The sequence below is a fragment of the Oncorhynchus gorbuscha genome, linkage group LG01 (assembly GCF_021184085.1).
Source record: "Oncorhynchus gorbuscha isolate QuinsamMale2020 ecotype Even-year linkage group LG01, OgorEven_v1.0, whole genome shotgun sequence".
Taxonomy (NCBI): Eukaryota; Metazoa; Chordata; class Actinopteri; order Salmoniformes; family Salmonidae; genus Oncorhynchus; species Oncorhynchus gorbuscha.
Genome location: NC_060173.1, coordinates 14,334,135 through 14,354,263, shown reverse-complemented (window position 1 = coordinate 14,354,263; position 20,129 = coordinate 14,334,135). Strand labels below are relative to the sequence as shown.

The 20,129-nt window shown below is 44.5% G+C and overlaps 1 protein-coding gene across 3 annotated transcripts in view; it reads left to right on the top strand.

Annotated features, from left to right (window-relative positions):
- LOC124033449 (alpha-1,3-mannosyl-glycoprotein 4-beta-N-acetylglucosaminyltransferase C-like) overlaps positions 1 to 20,129 on the top strand; it is a 187,228-nt gene that overhangs the window by 130,951 nt on the left and 36,148 nt on the right. The window contains exon 1 of one of the 3 annotated variants that reach the window (XM_046345497.1): positions 9,243 to 9,326. The exons of the other annotated variants lie outside the window; for them this stretch is intronic. The gene's annotated coding sequence lies outside the window, so the exon portion shown is untranslated. Of the gene's footprint in view, positions 1 to 9,242; positions 9,327 to 20,129 lie in introns of those variants that run through there. 3 annotated transcript variants of the gene reach the window in all.

Genomic DNA, 20,129 nt, shown 5'->3' with positions numbered 1-20,129 from the left:
ATTCATGCAAAATCAGACCGGAGAATCTTGTTTCCCATGGTCTGAGAGTCTTTGGGTGCCTTTTGGCAAACTTCAAGCAGGCTGTCATGTGCCTTTTACTGAGGAGTGGATACCATCTGGCCACTCTACCATAAAGGCCTGATTGGTGGATAGCTGCAAAGATGGTTGTTCTTCTGGAAGGTTCTCCCGTCTCCACAGAGGAACTCTAGAGCTCGAACAAAGTGACTATCGGACTTGGTCAAAGTGACTATCGTACTTGGTCACCTCCCTGACCAAGGCCCTTATCCCCCGATTGCTCAGTTCGGCCGGGCGGCCAGCTCTAGGAAGAGTCTTGGTGGTTCCAAACCTCTTCCATTTAAGAATGATGGAGGCCACTGTGTTCTTAGGGACTTTCAATGCTGCAGAAATGTTTTGGTACCCTTCCCCAGATCTGTGCTTCAACACAATCCTGTCTCGGAGCTCTAAGGACAATTCCTTCAACCTCATGGCTTGGTTTTTGCTTGCTCCCAGCCTATAGACAAACTAAAACAGGAAACGCCCGTGCTTTGGTCTAACCAACGTTGGTCTGACCAATCAGAATCCACTCTTTAAGATTGCTTTGATCACATGGACTGGGATATTTTCCGGGTAGCCTCAGACAACAACATTGACGTATATGCTGACTCGGTGAGCAAGTTTATTAGCAAGTGCATAGGTGATGTTGTACCCATGGCGACTATTAAAACCTTCCCTAACCAGAAACCGTGGATTGATGGCAGTATTTGCGCAAAACTTAATGCGCAAACCACCACTTTTAATCATGGTAAGGCGACTGGAAACATGACCGAATACAAACAGTGTAGCTATTCCCTCCACAAGGCAATCAAACCAGCAAAGCTCCTATTCCCAAGAAAGCTAAGGTAACTGAAATAAATGACTATCGCCCCGTAGCACTCAATTCTGTCATCATGAAGTGCTTTGAGAGACTAATCAAGGATCACATCACGTTCACCCTACCTAATACCCTAGACCGACCCCAATTTGTTTTACCGCCCCAATAGGTCCACAGACGACGCAATCTCCATCACACTGCACACTGCCCTATCCCATCTGGACAAGAGGAATACCTACGTAAGAATGCTGTTCATTGTGTACAGCTCAGAATTGAACACCATAGTACTCTCCAAACTTGTCATTTAGCTTGAGACCCTGAGTCTCAACCCCGCCCTTTGCAACTGGGTCCTCAATTTTCTGACGGGCCTCCCCTAGGTGCTGAGGGTAGGAAACAACATCTCCACCCTGCTGATCCTCAACACTGGGGCCCTAGAATGGTGCGTTCTCAGCCCTCTCCTGTAGTCCCTGTTCGCTCATGACTGCATGGCCATGCACACCTCCAACTCAATCATCAAGTTTGCAGATGACACTACAGTGGTAGGCTTGATTACCAACAACGACGAGACGGCCTACAGTTGAGTTGAGGGCCTTCGGAGTGTGGTGTCAGGAAAATCACCTCTCAACTCAAGGTTGACAAAACAAATGAGATGATTGTGGACTTCAGGAAACAGCAGAGGGAGCATCCCCCCATCCACATCGACGGGACAGTAGTGGAGAAGGTGGAAAGTTTTGAGTTCCTCGGCATATACATCATGGACAAACTGAAATGGTCCACCCACACAGACAGCAACTGCTCCGCCCACAACCGCAAGGCTCTCCAGAGGGTAGTGCGGTCAACACAACGCATCACTGGGGGCATACTACCTGCCCTCCAGGACACCTACATCACCCGATTTCACAGGAAGGCCAAAAAGATCATCAAGGACAACAACCACCCGAGCCACTGTCTGTTCACCCTGCTATCATACAGAAGGCGAGATCAGTACAGGTGTATCAAAGCTGGGACCGAGAGACTGAAAAACAGCTTCTATCTCAAGGCCATCAGACTGTTAAACAGCCATCACTAACATAGAGTGGTTGCTGCCAACATACAGACTCTAATCTCTGGCCACTTTAATACATTTAATAAAAGGATTTCATAAGGTATCACTAGTGACTTTAAATAGCGCCACTTTAATAATGTCTACATGTCCTACATTACTCATCTCATATGTATATGCTGTATTCTATTCCATCTCCTAACATCTGCTAACCATGTGTAAGTGACCAATAAAATTGGATTTGATTTGATATTTGGTCCAAACATACCAAGACACTTGTGAAGAGGGCACGACAACACCTTTTTTCCCTCGGGAGACTGAAAGAATTTGGCATTGATCCCCAGATCCTCAAAAGGTTCTACAGCTGCATCACCGAGATTATCCTGACTGGTTGCACGACCGCCTGGTATGGTAACTGCTCGGCATCTGACCGTAAGGTGCTACAGAGGGTAGTGCTTACGGCCCAGTACATCACTGGGGCCAAGCATCCTGACATCCAGGACCTCTATACTAGGCAGTGTCAGAGGAAGGCCTAAAACATTGTCAAAGACTCCAGTCACCCAAGTCATAGACTGTTCTCTCTGCTACCGCACGGCAAGCGGTACCGGAGCGCCAATTCTAGGACCAAAAGGCTCCTTAACAGCTTCTACCCCCAAGTCATGAGACTGCTGAACAATTCATCAAATGGCTACCCTGACTATTTACATTGTCTTTATACTGCTGTTTCTCACTGTTTATTATTTATGTATAGTCTGTCACGCCCTGATCTGTTTCACCCGTCTCTCCACCCCCTCCAGGTGTCGCTTATTTTCCCCAGTGTATTTATCCCTGTGCTTCCTGTCTCTCTGTGCCAGTTCGTCTTGTATGTTTTCCAAGTCAACCAGCATTTTTCCCGTTCTCCTGCTTTTTGCTCTTCTCCTTTGTCTAGTCCTCCCTGTTTTAACCCTTGCCTGTTTCTGAAGTCTGTTCCCGCCTGCCTGACCATTCTGCTGCCCTGACCACGAGCCTGTCTGCCACTCTGTACCTCCTGGACTCTGATCTGGTTTTGACTTTTTGCCTGTCCACGACCATTCTCTTGCCTACTCCTTTTGGATTAATTAACATTGTAAGACTCCAACCCTCTGCCTCCTGTGTCTGCATCTGGGTCTCGCCTTGTGTCATGATATAGTCACTTTACAAATGACCTCAACTAACCTGGACCCCCGCACATTGACACGGTACTCCCTATATATAGCCTCGTTATTGTTATGTAATTACTTCTTTTTTTTGGTGTAATTTTAGAAAATATTTTGAACTGCAGTTCTTGAACTGCATTGTTGGTTAAGGGCTTGTAAGTCCGCATTTCACAGTAAGGTCTACACTTGTTGTATTCAGCGCATTTGACAAATTTAATTTAAATGAATTTGACCTGTACACAATTCCTGGAATCTGATAATGTACCAGTTCTTCCGTGGCCTGGCGGCAGCGTAGCCTAGTGGTTGGAGCGTTGGACTAGTAACCGGAAGGTTGCGAGTTCAAACCCCCAAGCTGACAAGGACAAATCTGTCGTTCTGCCCCAGAACCAGCAATATTTAGTAGATTAATATACAGTAGAATAGAAAACAATATATACATATGAGATGAGTAATGCAAAATATGTAAACATTATTGAAGTGACCAGTGTTCCATTATTAAAGTGGCCAGTGATTTCAAGTCTATGTATATAGTCAGCAGCCTCTAATGTGCTAGTGATGGCTATTTAACAGTCTGACTGCCTTGAGATAGAAGCTGTTTTGCAGTCTCTCTGTCCCAACTTTGATGCACCTGTACTGACCTCGCCTTCTGGATGATAGTGGGGTGAACAGGCAGTGGCTCAGGTGGTTGTTGTCTTTATGGCCTTCCTGTGACATTGGGTGCTGTAGGTGTCCTGGAGGGCAGGTAGTTTGCCCCCAGTGATGCATTGGGTAGACCGCACCATCCTCTGGGGAGTCCTGTGGTTGAGGGCAGGTAGTTTGCCCCCAGTGATGTGTTGGGTAGACCGCACCATCCTCTGGGGAGTCCTGTGGTTGCGGGCAGTGCAGTAGCCGTATCAGGCGGTGATATCTGTGACCAACAGATGCATATCTGTATTCCCAGTCGTGAAATCCAAGGATTAGGGCCGAATGAATTCATTTCAATTGACTGATTTCCTTATATGAACTGTAACTCTGTCAAATCTTTAAAATTGTTGCATGTTGCATTTATATTTTTGTTCAATATATATATTTACAACGGGTCCGCACCATTGCCAGACTAAACCCCTCGATGGTAGCTCCGTAGTGTGAGAGAGGCTGCAGTGTGACAGTGAAACCTAAACTGAAGTGACACTTAGTGGCTTGGCTGACGGTGAGGGAAAATGAGCTTTCCTTCCCGGGGAAAGGGGAACCTTTGAATAGGCAGATTGACAGGTTGACAAGTCTGAGGAGATGGAAAGCACTTGTAGTTCGTTATGGGGTCAAGAGCGGAGGGTGGCAGCTCTGCAGGGCGAGTCGCACTGGCGGTTTGTCATTGGGTTGTTGTGGCTCCCTGTCAAGTGTTTTGTGGTGGCACCTTCCTGTGATCACAGCCAAAGCAGCGGGGTCCTGACGTTTGGTCTAATTAAAAAAATAATAATCATGTTCTCCTCTGGGGGTTATTGTGTCTCGACAACATGTTTAGCCTCAAATGGTGACGTCGAAACAAGCTTGGTGTTAATCACTTGACAGACTGGTTGTACCACTTCTTGGTATTTCCGCAGGTAACACTGTTACTTTTAAAGAAGTTTGTTTTTAGCCCCCTTTACCTAAGGCATTCATTCCAATTAAAATAATTGGAAGTGTGAATTGGAGGTGTTACAGATGGAGGATCTTAATTTGAGCCAGTTTGCTACAGCAGGAAAATAATCCTGCAGCAACAGGAAATGTGAATTATTATGTGGATTATAATTCATGGATATTTTTGTAAGGGTTGATGTATTATTTGTGAGGGAAAATCAATGCACTGCACGTTTAAAATGTTTTGCAACAGGGTGATCAAATCAAGATCCTATATTTGTAGGAATGGAGGTAGTTAGTTAGGCATACAGGTTGACAGAAGTGATTTGAAACTTCTGTGTGATTTGAGTCTCTTCACTATTTTCTTTCAAAACGGTCCAAAAGTAAACAACTTCCTAATACTGGTTCTGTCTCCTCTATTTGTGTCTCCTTTGAAATGAACCTGTCATTGTTATCTAAAACATTAGAATAGATTAGGCCTGCCTGTGCTTGAGCTGGATATATTATCGCCTTCCTGCAACAATATAAGGTCAATCAGCTGATGTAATTGGAGCACATTTGCCCTCGGAGCCTGGACACTGTCACCACATAAACAAGATAATTGTGCTTTAGTTCACCTGAAAGGCAGCAGCGGCTATTTCAATGGCCCAGCATGGCGTTGAAATCCGATAAACCTTTAAACAAGATGTGTGTGCTTTGTGTTTAATCTGATCTCTTGCTGGCTCACCTGCCTTCTCTTAGAAACGACACGATAACAGGCAGGATGTTGTCGTCATTATTTATAAAGTCCCCCATTAGGCTCTGCTCTTGACAGGTGGATGTGCCTTTAAAATATTCCTCTGGCTGGCAGTGGTGCAGTGGAATCAAAAACAGATTTTATATCGCTCAGTAAACGCTCACAATTCACACTCCAAAAGAAATGTGTCTGTCTTCTTTTTTCCCATTTTTGGCTTGCAAGGTGGTTGGTTTATATTCTCGTTATCTGCCGAGGGAGCATCAACTCCCCCATGTTGTAGATATTGCCGACTTGTGTACATCTACAAACTCAAAGAGCAAACACATGAGCAGGAGGCAATCAAAGAGAGATGTGTATAATTAGAAGGTTTGAGTTCTCCCATGCTTTACGTAACATATGTTAGCTTATCATGTTCTCATGAGAAGCCATCAGTGAATTACAGAGTGACTTACAGTACAGTCAGTGCAAACATTTTTGTGCTGGTCCCCCGTGGGAATCAAACATATATCTTGTGATGAATAATGTGGAAATTGAGCAAGTTGAGGTGACTAAACTGCTTGGAGTAACCCTGGATTGTAAACTTTTATGGTCAAAACATATCAATACAACAGTAGCTAAGTTGGGGAGAAGTCTGTCCAAAGTAAAACGCTGCTCTGTCTTCTTAACAACATTATCAACATGGCGGATCCTACAGGCCCTAGTTTTGTCGCACCTGGAATACTGTTCAGTTGTGTGGTCAGGTGCCACAAAGAGGGACTTAGAACAGGGCAGCACTGCTGGCCCTTAAATGTACACGGGGAGCTAACATTAATGATATGCATGTCAATCTCTCCTGGCTCAAAGTGGAGGAGAGTGACTTCATCACTACTTGTTTTGGTAAGAAGTGTTGACAAGCTGAATTAAATCAAATCAAATTGTATTGGTCATATGCGCTGAATACAACAGGTGTAGACCTTACAATGAAATGCTTAGTTATGAGCCCCTAACCAACAGTGCAGTTTAAAAAAATATGGATAAGAATAAGAGATAAAAGTAACAAGTAATAAAAGAGCAGCAGTAAAAAATAACAATATATACAGGGGGGTGCCGGTACAGAGTCAATGTGCAGGGACGCATTAGTTAGTTGAGGTAGTATGTCCATGTAGGTAGAGTTTATTCAAGTGACTATGCATAGATGACAACAGAGAGTGGCAGTGGTGTGGAGAGGGAGAGTGGGTGGCCACTAGATGTTCAGGAGTCTTATTGCTTAGCGGTAGAAGCTGTTTAGAAGCCTCTTGGTCGTAGACTTGGCACTCCGGTACCGCTAGCCGTGTGGTAGCAAAGAAAACAGTCTATGACTAGGGTGGCTGGAATCTGACAATTTTTAAGGCTGTTGCCATACCAGGCAGTACCGAGCAGTTGCCATACCAGGCAGTTGCCATACCATGCAGTGATGCAACCAGTCAGAATGCTCTTGATGGTGCAGCTGTAGAACCTTTTGAGGATCTGAGGACCCATGCCAAATCTTTTCAGTCTCCTGAGGGGGAATAGGTTTTGTCGTGCCCACTTCACGACTGTTATGGTGTGCTTGGACCATGTTAGTTTGTTGGTAATGTGGACACCAAGGAACTTGAAGCTCTCAACCTGCTCCACTGCGGCCCCGTCAATGAGAATGGGGGTGTGCTCGGTCCTCTTTTTCCTGTAGTCCACAATCATCTCCTTTGTCTTGATCACGTTGAGGGAGAAGTTGTTGTCCTGGCACCACACTGCCAGGTCTCTGACCTCCTCCCTATAGGCTGTCTCGTTGTTGTCGGTGATCAGGCCTATCACTGTTGTATCGTCGGCAAATTGAATGATGTTGTTGGCGTCGTGCCTGGCCGTGCAGTCATGAGTGAACAGGGAGTACAGGAGGAGGCTGAACACACACCCCTGAGTGGCCCCTGTGTTGAGGATGAGTGTGGCGGATGTGTTGTTACCTACTCTTACCACCTGGGGGCGGCCCGTCACGAAGTCCAGGATGCAGTTGCAAAGGGAGGTGTTTAATCCCAAAGTTCTTAGCTTATTGATGAGCTTTGAGCGCACTACAGTGTTGAACGCTGAGCTGTCAATGAAAAGCATTCTCACATAGGTGTTCCTTTTGTCCAGGTAGGAAAGGGCAGTGTGGAGTGCAATAGAGACGGCATCATCTGTGGATCTGTTGGGGCGGTATTCAAATTGGTGTGGGTCTAGGGTTTCTGGGATGATGATGTTGTTGTGGGCCATGACCAGCCTTTCAAAGCACTTCATGGCTACAGATGTGAGTGCTATGGGTCAGTAGTCATTTAGGCAGGCTACCTTAGCGTTCTTGGGCACAGGCACTGTGGTGGTCTGCTTAAAACATGTTGGTATTACAGACTCGGACAGGTAGAGGTTGAAAATATCAGTGAAGATACTTGCTAGTTGGTCAGCGCATGCTCGCAGTACACGTTGTGGTACTGGCCCTGCGGCTTTGTGTCTGGCCCTGCTGCCTTGTGAATGTTGACCAGTCTAAGGGTCTTACTCACATCGGCTGCGGAGAGCGTGATCACACAGTCTTCCGGAACAGCTGGTACTCTCATGCATGTTTCAGTGTTATTTGCCTCGAAGCGAGCATAGAAGTAGTTTAGCTCGTCCGGTAGGCTTGTGTCACTGTGCAATCCTCGGCTGTGCTTCCCTTTGTGGTCTGTAATGGTTTGCAGGCCCTGCCCAGCGTCAGAGCCGGTGTAGTACAACTTGATCTTAGTCCAGTATTGACGGTTTTCCTTGTTTGATGGTTTTTCGGAGGGCATAGCGGGATATCTTATAAGCTTCCGGGTTAGAGTCTCGCTCCTTGAAAGTGGATGCTTTAGCCTTTAGCTCAGTGCGGATGCTGCCTATAATCCATGGCTTCTGGTTGGGGTATGTACGTACGATCACTGTGGGGACAACGTCATCGATGCACTTATTGATGAAGTCAATGACAGATGTGGTGTACCCCTCAATGCCATTGGAGGAATCAGGAATATATTCCAGTCTGTGCTATCAAAACAGTCCTGTAGCTTAGCATCTGACCACTTTATTTATTGATCTAGTCACTGGTGCTTCCTGCTTTAATTTGAGCTTGTAAGCAGGAATCAGGAGGATGGAATTATGGTCAGATTTTCCAAGTGGAGGGTGAGGGAGAGCTTTGTATGCATCTCTGTGTGTGGAGTATAGGTGGTCCAGAGTTATTTTCCCTCTGGTTGCACATTTAACATGCTGATAGAAATTTGGTAAAGCTGATTTAAGTTTCCCTGCAATGAAGTCCCCAGCTACTAGGAACGTCGCCTCTGGGTGAAAGTTTTCTTGTTTGCTTCTTAGTGCTAGCCTCTGACTGTGGTGGTATGTAAACAGCTACAAAGAGTACGGGTGAAAACTCTCTCGGTAGGTAGTGTGGTCTGAAGCTTATCATGAGAAACTCTACCTCAGGAGAGCAATAGCTCAAGGCTTCCTTAGATATCGTGCACCAGCTGTTGTTTCCAAAAATACATAGACCGCCTCCCCTTGTCTTACTAGATGCCGCTGTTCTATCCTGCCGGTACAGCGTATAACCAGCCAGCTGTATGTCGATATTGTCGTGGTTCAGCCACGACTCCATGAAGCATAAAATGTTACATTTTTAATGTCCCGTTGGTAGTTTAATCTTCCCAGTAACTTGTCTATTTTATTGTCCAAAGATTGCATGTTTGCTAGAAGAATTGAGGGAAGTGGGGGTTTATTCGATCGTCTCCAACTTCTCAGATGGCTGCCCGCTCTCCGGCCTCTCTTTCTCCACCTCCTCTTCACGCAGATCACTGGGGTTGGGGCCTGTTCCCAAGGGAGCCGTATATCCCGTATAACCTCGGGCTCATCAGAGTCCTGAAAGAAGAAAACGGATTCTGCTAGTCCGTGGTGAGTAATCGCAGTCCTGATGTCTAGAAGTTATTTTCGGTCATAAGAGACGATAGCGGCCACATTATGTACAAAAATAGAAAACAATTACCTACAAACAACACAGATAAACAAAAAAACAACACAATCGGTTGGGTGCAAGTAAAACATCTGCCTTCTGCTCCGGCGCTCTGTCTTCTGCACCGAGTTGTTTGTTTAAACTACTAGCATTCAACTCAGACACCCATGCATACCCTTCAAGACACCACGAGAGGTCTCTTCACAATCCCAAAGTCCAGAACAGACTATGGGAGGCGCACAGTACTACATCGAGCCATGACTAGATGGAACTCTATTCCACACCAGGTAACTGATGCAAGCAGTAGAATCAGATTTTTTTTTAACTGATAAAAATACACTTTATGGAACAACGGGGAGTGTGAAGAGACACACACAAAGGTATAGACACACGGATATGCACACAAGCGCTAGCACATGCACTCTACATTGTAATATTGTTGTGTGGTGGTATTATACATTTTGTATTGTAGATATGTAGCGGTGTAATAATGTTACATGATGTACTGTTTTACTTTTGTTTCATATGTAATGTAAGAGCCTTAATGTGCTTTGACCCCAGGAAGAGTACCTGCAGCTAGGATCCCTAATAAATACAGAAAATACCTTCTCTGCCAATTGAGCCACACAGCAGCTTCATTTCTCTCTGACTTAATTTAGCATGTATAGAAAGTTAATGAAGGTCTGGCCAGCGTTCTGCCAACACAGGTTAGCTTATCATGGTCTCGTAGAGAACCAATCAGAATTGGAACATAAATGTTCCTCTCCTTTGACTTATCCCAATTTAGTACTTGTCTTAAACCAACTGTTTGCACCTTTTTATGGCCGTTTGGAAACTAAATGGCCATTTTCATTTGTTTGAAATTGAAGGAGCCATTACACAAAGCAGGGTCCACGATTGAGGCGTTTAACAGCACAATTAAATTCCAACAGCTCGCTATCTATTGAGCAATTAACCTTTGGTAATCCAATTATTATTTAACACTTGATGACAAAAGTGAGGTCCTGGAGGAGCCATGACCTGGTTTAATAGATGGTTCTCATGCAGCAGTAAAGGAGGGAAATGTGAAGCAGTTTCAGTCAGCTGGTCTATTAGCTCAGCCTCACTGAAACTGAAACTTTGCCGACTCCTCACTGGCTAGTATTGATTAATTGGAGCTGAACCACCAATCACACCGCCTGGGATGAAGAAAGAAGGGGGGGATAGTAAAGTATACATGGAGCTGATGATGAAAGATTAGCAAGACAAGTGGTGGTGTCCAGGGCATTGCTGAGAGCTGAGAGCTGAGAGCTGAGAGCTGAGAGCTAGGTAATAAAGGGGAGAGAGGGAAAATGGCCACGGGTCCTCGGTTGGTGCTGGTGCTAGACGATGGATGGTGCTTTCGGGAAAACCTTGAGACCCCAGACGCCTTTGATGTCTGTGAACCAGATGCTTTATTGTCTGGTGTGCCATTCTGTTGCTTATCACTGCTCCTCTAGGTTGCCACGGCAACCAACGTAAAAAATCTGGTCGTACTTCTTGATGCTTGCTCCGTCATCTGGAATATTGACATGATCTCTGGCCTCACATAGATTTAAGCTGCTGCATGGCATTGTGTCATAAATGTTTAATGCATTTAACATCACCATAACGCACTTTATCATATGCAACGGCATTGTAAATGCCATTGTTGACTTGGAGTGACGCTGGAGTGCCATTTGTCATTGGAGATGTGACTCAAACCAGCTGGGCAACACCTCCATTCTATTTCCCCCACGGTACAAGGAAGACTTCAATCATAAATTTCCCTCTGGCTAGTCTCAGGAAATATCATTACCTTTAGCCTGACAGCCCCCAAGCAACGAGAGCAACGAGCGGGAATGCAATAAGAGAATAGATTTGATCCCATAGAGCACGGAGCGTAGACAGTTCCCTGTGTTTTATTTCTTCCTCTAGTCTCTGTGATGAAATAGAGAAGAATGGCCGTGTTGAAGGGCTGGACCTACCTGCCGTAACGAACGGATCAAAACAAATAGATCTCTATACACCTAGAATTGCTCAAGGCAGGTCTGGAAAACAGATTCTGGTTTCATAATCAAGAGCCAACCCAAACCCTTGCTAACTTTGACTTACAGTGCCTTGCGAAAGTATTCGGCCCCCTTGAACTTTGCGACCTTTTGCCACATTTCAGGCTTCAAACATAAAGATATAAAACTGTATTTTTTTGTGAAGAATCAACAGCAAGTGGGACACAATCATGAAGTGGAACGACATTTATTGGATATTTCAAACTTTTTGGTAGATTTGCAGTGGTCTGATACTCCTTCCATTTCAATATTATCGCTTGCACAGTGCTCCTTGGGATGTTTAAAGCTTGGGAAATCTTTTTGTATCCAAATCCGGCTTTAAACTTCTTCACAACAGTATCTCGGACCTGCCTGGTGTGTTCCTTGTTCTTCATGATGCTCTCTGCGCTTTTAACGGACCTCTGAGACTATCACAGTGCAGGTGCATTTATACGGAGACTTGATTACACACAGGTGGATTGTATTTATCATCATTAGTCATTTAGGTCAACATGGGATCATTCAGAGATCCTCACTGAACTTCTGGAGAGAGTTTGCTGCACTGAAAGTAAAGGGGCTGAAAAAATTTTACGCCCAATTTTTCAGTTTTTGATTTGTTAAAAAAGTTTGAAATATCCAATAAATGTCGTTCCACTTCATGATTGTGTCCCACTTGTTGTTGATTCTTCACAAAAAAATACAGTTTTATATATTTATGTTTAAAGCCTGAAATGTGGCAAAAGGTCGCAAAGTTCAAGGGGGCCGAATACTTTCGCAAGGCACTGTATTCTTACCAACGGAGAACCCCATCAAACGCAGCATTCTGTTTCTCTGTATAGTCTGTATGGTGTAAATTATTGTGTTTTGGTCCCAAAAAGGCATGCCGAGAACAAAAATGAGCATGGGACGAAAAGTGATTGTTTGTGTGAACAGCCAATGAGAAGTGGTAACCAATCTGCTGTGTTTCTCCTTGTGTTGTTCCAGAGACTCCGATTGTTTGTAAGAACAGCCAAAGTTAAGCAGTGACTGGTTTTGACCCCTTGATTCGTTCCCAGATCGATAATGATAATGCAGGGTGATCAATAGTATACCCCTACGGACCACCTGCCGTTGTCTGCAGCAGCCTGTTTGAAATGCATTGTGTGTAGGAGGTCCCCTGAAATATTGATATGAGTGCTCATTTCCTGTGTAGAACACTAGCGTCGCTAACACTTTGGTGACGAGAAATTAGATGTTAATGAAAAAGTCAGTGGGGCTTGTCAACTGTCGTCACGAACAAATGAGGCAGAAAGAAGGAAAACGAATAAAGCACATATTTCTCATCACAGGAATCTGAAGTCTAATCAGAATGTCTCATAAGATTCTTGTATTTTATAGAGAGTTAGCACAGAGAAGTAATAAAACACTTATGTCTGTCAACATCAACAGAAAATTGAATCAGAATATTAATGTGGAAACTGCCAAAGCTCCACATTTTTCTGTCAACACAAATAATATGAAATCTAATCCTGGTGATTATACATGCTTTTATTACTTCATTTAATTATCTGTCTCCTTTTTCCTCAATACACAATTTTGATTCCTTAGTGTTCAGTGTTTCTGAATAATTTACCCTGCTTCTGAAAAGGTATTAGATTTGTTCAGGACCCGATACAGACAGTGTAAGGTAACGGTCACAAAAAAATGTAGGACACAGTGTGTACGATACAGCAAATCCTGGGACTTTGCAGAACAAATGCACCTCTTCCCCATTAAAAAGTGCCCCTCCACTCCTTTAATCTCTGTCGTCTTAATCTATTGTTAATTCCCTGGGTGCTACCACTGCCCCCCGAGAACACAATTCAGCTGTTCTCTCTCCCAATTATCTGGTGGAAAAAACCTTGTCTTTCCCCGCTGAGTCCGCAAACCCCAGCATGCTTTTCTCTGCTCCTGACCCCGGCCCTAGCCACAAGGCCTCCAAAACGAACCGCGCGTACTCTGCCGTCACATTTCTGGCGACTGTATTAGCATAAGCTCATTTGTACCTTATTAATTATGCATTGATGTCAACATTTGTGTTGCTTGTAATGGTGGCAAGGTCAAGGCGGCGGTTTAAAGATGTCAGAGACAATGGGAAGAATAATTTCATAGGAATACCTAGGAGAAGCTAGGTGATATTCTAATTATCCCCACACATACACTACTTTTTCTCATACTTCTCTCTGTCTCTTTCTTTCTCTTCTCTGACTCTCTCATTCTCTCTCATAAACACACCATGGACATTCTGTTATTTTTCTCTCTCTGTATTCGCTCCAAGCTCCATGCAGTCTCAGAGCTCCAAGCTCCATGCAATCTGAGAGCTCCAAGCTCCATGCAATCTGAGAGCTCCAAGCTCCATGCAGTCTCAGAGCTCCAAGCTCCATGCAACCTGAGAGCTCCAAGCTCCATGCAATCTGAGAGCTCCAACCTCCATGCAGTCTCAGAGCTCCAAGCTCCATTCAATCTGAGAGCTCCAAGCTCCATGCAATCTCAGAGCTCCAAGCTCCATGCAGTCTCAGAGCTCCAAGCTCCATGCAGTCTCAGAGCATTGGGAATTCTCTCAGCCCCGGACCTCCAGACCATCATTATTGACCACCATCTGCCCGACCTGAGCTTTTCATTGGCCTTTCCTCTCCACCCCACTCAGTCCCACAGAGGCCCCCTCTCACTCACCCCTCTTCCAGATCTTGGCTCGCAGGCCTCCAACTACTGCCATCTTGGCACACCACTGAGTGTCACATTTGGCCACTCCAGGCCACTCTTGACGCACCATCATCCCTCCTTGGAGTTTTTGCTACATGGACAAGCTGCATGTAAGCTACCCTACCAGAAACACTGGTTACTGACCCGTTCAAAGGAGCTTTGTGAACTCCGGACATTTTTTCAAATGAATTACCAGACAGTGGATGTTTCCCATCTGTACCTGAAAAGGGAAGATGTTGGATGTAGCGGACCATTAGCTATTGTGAAGGAATATATCAGAGGCTGGACTTTGAACACAACCCTTCAATCAAGCTCTCTGCTAAAGAGAAATCACCTGAGGCAAAATATTCCATATTCACTGCATCTTTAGTGTCATTCTATTACAGCGCACTTTCTTCATTTCAGAAGGCTGAATGACTATGTGAATTGTGGAGAGGCAGACATAGAGAATTATCCATGACTTGTATTAATGCTGTCTAAATGTCTTTCCGGGATGCGGAGAAAGTCTGAAATTGACCTCCAACAATCTTACTTACTCTACAGTTGCCAAAGTCAGTCACGGGTGGTGGTGTCTGTCTGGTGGCTCTCCAGACCTCACTATTAGGCTACAGCAGGCCTCAACCCTCCCTCCACCCCAAGCTTCAGTCATCGAGTGTATGTTGATGGCAGCTCTCAGTGGTCGGCTCGCTATCAGGCCTGTCTTCCACTTTTTGTTCTCTAAGACTTTTTCTTCCCAGGGAGCTTTCAGACAGGACCGGGTGAGAGTGGTTGGGATAGGGAGACCCCTCTTCTTGACAGATAAACAGGATTTTGTGTCTGGCAAGCCGAAGATTGTCAGCTCCAATCTCTGAGAGAATTACAACTGGCAGTCAATGACGGGCTGTGTGGCTCAGAGGCAGGAAATCAGGCTCTGTTTGGGGATGAGTGTTGGGGCCAAGCCCTGACTCTCCATCACGATAGCACTCGACTGATTCCTCGGGGCGGACAGGCACTGATGAAAGTTCCACGCCTTTGGCTGTTGACTGTCAAACAGCCCATTCTTTGATCTGTAAATAAATGACCAAGCCATTGAAAGACTAAATGGCTAAATGAAGCCATCTAAAATCCTAGATTCACCCACTTCTGAGGGGGCTTTATATGAGGGGGGAATGAGTGTAATGGATACTATGTATCTGGTTGAGTGGTCTCATTGACATGCCCTACTATTTCACATTTTCAACAATCAACAACAGCCTTATTTTTGACTTGTCTGTGTACCATGAGATTGTCTTAGCCCGCTAACGCCTAAGAATTTTCTAGGGGAGCTAACACAAGTCTTCACTGAACCACCTATATTACACTCAACTGTCTTCAGCAGAACATGTAACATCCATGTTATTTCTCACAAGGCTACAGAGAGTGCACTAGCTAAGTTTCATGTCTATAAATAGCCTAAGTGAGGGCACTCCAACCCTGTTCCTGGAGAGCTACCATCCGATAAATTTTCCTTTCAACCTCAGTTGTAACTAATCTGATTCAGTTTATCATCCAGCTAATTATTAGAATCAGGTGTACTAGATGAGGGTTTAGATCAAAAACCTAAAAACAGTAGCTCTCCAGGAACAAGATTGGAGAACCCTGGCCTTGGCAGTACATGGAAAAGGTGAGCTTCAGTTACATTGATGGAAAGTAGACATTTATCTATGTAACATATTCAGATATGCCTGTCCGTGGGAACACAAGTTCAGTTCCTGACCTTTATCTTCATCCAATTTTGAATCGTGGCTCACAGGTCATATTGTTGTCTTTGTTGAAGGTCAACACTAAGTGTCTCAAAGCAAAGCCTGTAATTTTTCCAAAGCATAGGCTGAAGCTGGATAAAAGCTGTCTCTCGCTCATATAATGCTAGCTTTAAACCTGGGTTGGTTTTCTATCTGTCTTACATGCTGACTACACCGGGCACGCACACACGCATGCGTCCACGTGTGCCATCGCATACGTTTTGATTTTGTACATCCACACCAGACGCGATGAGGACACACAGGTTGAAATATCATAACGAACTCTGAACCAACTACATTAATTTGGGGACAAGTCGAAACACAAATATTCATGGACATTTAGCTAGCTTGCTTGCTGTTGCTAGCTAGCTAATTTGTCCTGGAATATAAATATTGGGCTATTATTTTGCCTGGACTATAGTGTGGACCTCAGTTCAGCTTTCAATCAACGACGTGGGTATATGCTTCTAAACACCAATGAGGAGATGGGAGAGGCGGGACTTGCAGCACGTCAACATTCAAAAAATAGAAGCAAGCCTGGCTACTCAGACGCTCGTTGTTGCGCTCATGCAGTTTGGATGAAATGATTGAATAACGTGTATGTGTAATGGCCGACGCCAGACAGGAGAAGCAAGTACGGGGTAGTCAGACATTTATTCAGGAACAAACATAGAACAAGACATCAACACACAGGCAACACGGACACATGACAAACAATGCAGCAGCGGAGAACAGAGCAGGGAACTGACAAATATAGGGGAGGTAATAAACAGGTGATTGACTGAGTCCAGGTGAGTCCGATATTGCTGAAGCGTGTGACGAGGGAAGGCAGGTGCCCGTAAATGATGGTGGCAGGAGTGCATAATGCAGGGCAGCCTGGCACCCTCTAGCGACAGGGGGTAAGATCGGGAGCGGGCGTGACAGTACCCCCCACCCCCAGGGGCCTTGGTGAGCCGGCCGAGACATGGGCGCTGGGCAAGCCGGCTGGGGGTAAACTCCCCACGAACCGGCAGAGGCATAGGAGCCTATTCCCTATATAGTGAACTCATTTTTACCAGAGAGGCAAAAGTAGTGCACTCCTTAGGGAATAGGGAGCCATTTGGGAAGCAACCCCAAGATAGAGCAGCTCAGACGTGACGAGCTGCATTAACTGCAGTCTGGTCTCTGGGTGGTAGGATTGGGATTGTCTGTGATCGTTCGTTAGCCTGCAGCAGCCAAGAGCCCACAGACACTAATTAAACGCTTTCGTTTGGGGCTGACAGCCTATAATTTCACCACGGAAGGCATCACCACTGGTATTTCTATGTCAAAGATTGGATAAATATAATTCTATTCCCAGACTGTGAGACTATCTTCTATCCATCAAAGAGGCTTTGTGGAAAAGCACATTGGGGAAAAAAGTGAATCAATGTCCATTTCTCTCGGCCTGCCTAAAGCCCAAAGCCCAGATGTAAATCTAATTAAAAGTCTTATATGCAAAAGAAGAGAGAATGAATTACAACAGATGTCAAGGAGAACATAGCTGAATAATTCAATGACCTAACTGTGGACGGGCATTTACCTGATTTGTACAATTAATGGCATAGAGGTCAAGCCAAAAGAAAGGTTAGTGGGGCTAGTTAATAGCAAAGGGCACATAAATCTTCAATGTCTGGTAGAAAGAGAAGAAAATAGATAGAGAGAGAGAGAGTTACAGAGAGAGAGAGAGAGTGAAAATGCTATGTGATTAATTTGAGGAATGAAAGCTGATAACAGAATAATCTTTGGTCTTTGTTGAACTAACCTGTGTTGCCTTTGAGACTTCAGGGAAGGATATTTAAACAAAGTTTTGATGAGGAGAAAAAACAGGTGTGTTAAAACATAATGAAGAGTAACAACCCCTGTATCTGATATTCTGCCCGTTGCAGTGGAAACACCTACACTATCTACAGTTCCTCTGGCTGCACTATATGAAAAGCCTTTCTAACCCTCTATAGAAACTTTGCCACAGTGTATGTCTGTTTCAGAGACATAGTTAACGTCACTTTTTGCAGTCCATTTCTATCCAGTCCATGCTGTAAGTCATATTAAACATTTCATCTAACCAATTTACGAAGCATCAACGAATTTACGAAGCATCAAAACGCCACCTTATGCAATCTTTGGATTCAACAGTGTAAGTCAACAGTGTAAGTCAGTGTAAGTCAAAAGCCACATCAAACAGCAGACGGAGAAAAGTAAAGTTGTGATATGTGAGCATCGCCTCCTCTCCCATAAGGTGACTTCCATTCTCTTCTTGAAGAGCCTCCCATTTGTGTTATTGTCTTCTATTGTAAGAGATGTGTGGAGTAAAATGGAGGAAGTCAACTAACGCCAGTCCCCAACAGAGACTGTGACTGATACAAGAGATCCGCTCGTTCTCACAACCAGACCTGGGTTCACATACTATCTGAAATCTTTAAACTACAGTACCTTTTGCTTTGAACTTTGCTCTATTCTACCAGATGGGTGGGGCTTAAGGCTTTTCTCATGGTTCCATTGTTCCAGGTAAGCTCAAACAAACACAGATAAATATTTCAAACTATTTCAAATAGTATTTGAACCCAGATCTGCTTACTTGTCCTCACAACAAAAACACCCTCTCTTCTCATTTTCTCTTCCAACCCACGATTCCCTTTCTGTCCCTAAGGAGTCCAACTTCTAAATGCCAACTGCAGTATGGAGTTATCGCAATTACTTCCCCAGTGAGAAATGTCAGATGGATCATGATTTTGTGGTTTATGATTTCATGGTTGTGACCCAACAGACGGAGAGAAAATATACTAGTGTCCTAGTTTGATAAGTGGGGCATAGTTGTCAAAAATACATGTCAGTAATAAAAAAACATTTATAGGATTTATTTTTTTTACTGTAAACTGTAACTCAAATGTAAGCCTGACCCATTGGGCTAAAACTGTTTGAATCAACATGTAATTTCAACCCAAAAGATCTATGTGATGAAATTGAAACAATGTGGAAAACCGATTGGATTTGAAAAAAGTAATTAAGCTAAATCCAATGACATAATGAAATGTTTTGTTGATTTCACGTTTATATCACATTAGTTGACAACTCAAATCAAATCCAATGCTTGTGCTTCTAGTTCCGACAATGCAGTAATAACCAATGAGTAATCTAGCTAACAATTCCAAAACTACTACCTTATACACACAAGTGTAAAGGGATATAGAATATACATAAAGATACATGAATGAGTGATGGTACAGAGCAGCATAGGCAAGATGCAGTAGATGGTATCGAGTACAGTATATACATATGAGATGAGTATAGTTTAAAGTGGCTAGTGATACATGTATTACATAAAGATGCAGTAGGTGATATAGAGTACAGTATATACGTATACATATGAGATAAATAATGTGGCTAGTGATATATTTTACATCAGTTCCCATTATTAAAGTGGCTGGAGTTGAGTCAGTGTGTTGGCAGCAGCCACTCAATGTTAGTGATGGCTGTTTAACAGTCTGATAGCCTTGAGATAGAAGCTGTTTTTCAGTCTCTCGGTCCCAGCTTTGATGCACCTGTACTGACCTCGCCTTCTGGATGATAGCGGGGTGAACAGGCAGTGACTCGGGTGGTTGTTGTCCTTGATGATCTTTATGGCCTTCCTGTGACATCGGGTGGTGTAGGTGTCCTGGAGGGCAGGTAGATTGCCCCGGTGATGCTTTGTGCAGACCTCACTACCCTCTGGAGAGCCTTACGGTTGTGGGCGGAGCAGTTGCCGTACCAGGCTGTGATACAGCCCGACAGGATGCTCTCGATTGTGCATCTGTAGAAGTTTGTTAGTGCTTTTGGTGACAAGCCGAATTTCTTCAGCCTCCTGAGGTTGAAGAGGCGCTGCTGCACCTTCTTCACGATGCTGTCTGTGTGGGTGGACCAATTCAGTTTGTCTGTGATGTGTACGCCGAGGAACTTAAAACTTGCTACCCTCTTCACTACTATTCCATCGATGTGTATAGGGGGGTGTTCCCTCTGCTGTTTCCTGAAGTCCACAATCATCTCCTTAGTTTTGTTGACGTTGAGTGTGAGGTTATTTTCCTGACACCACACTCCGAGGGCCCTCACCTCCTCCCTGTAGGCCGTCTCGTCGTTGTTGGTAATCAAGCCTACCACTGTTGTGTCGTCCGCAAACTTGATGATTGAGTTGGAGGCGTGCGTGGCCACGCAGTCGTGGGTGAAC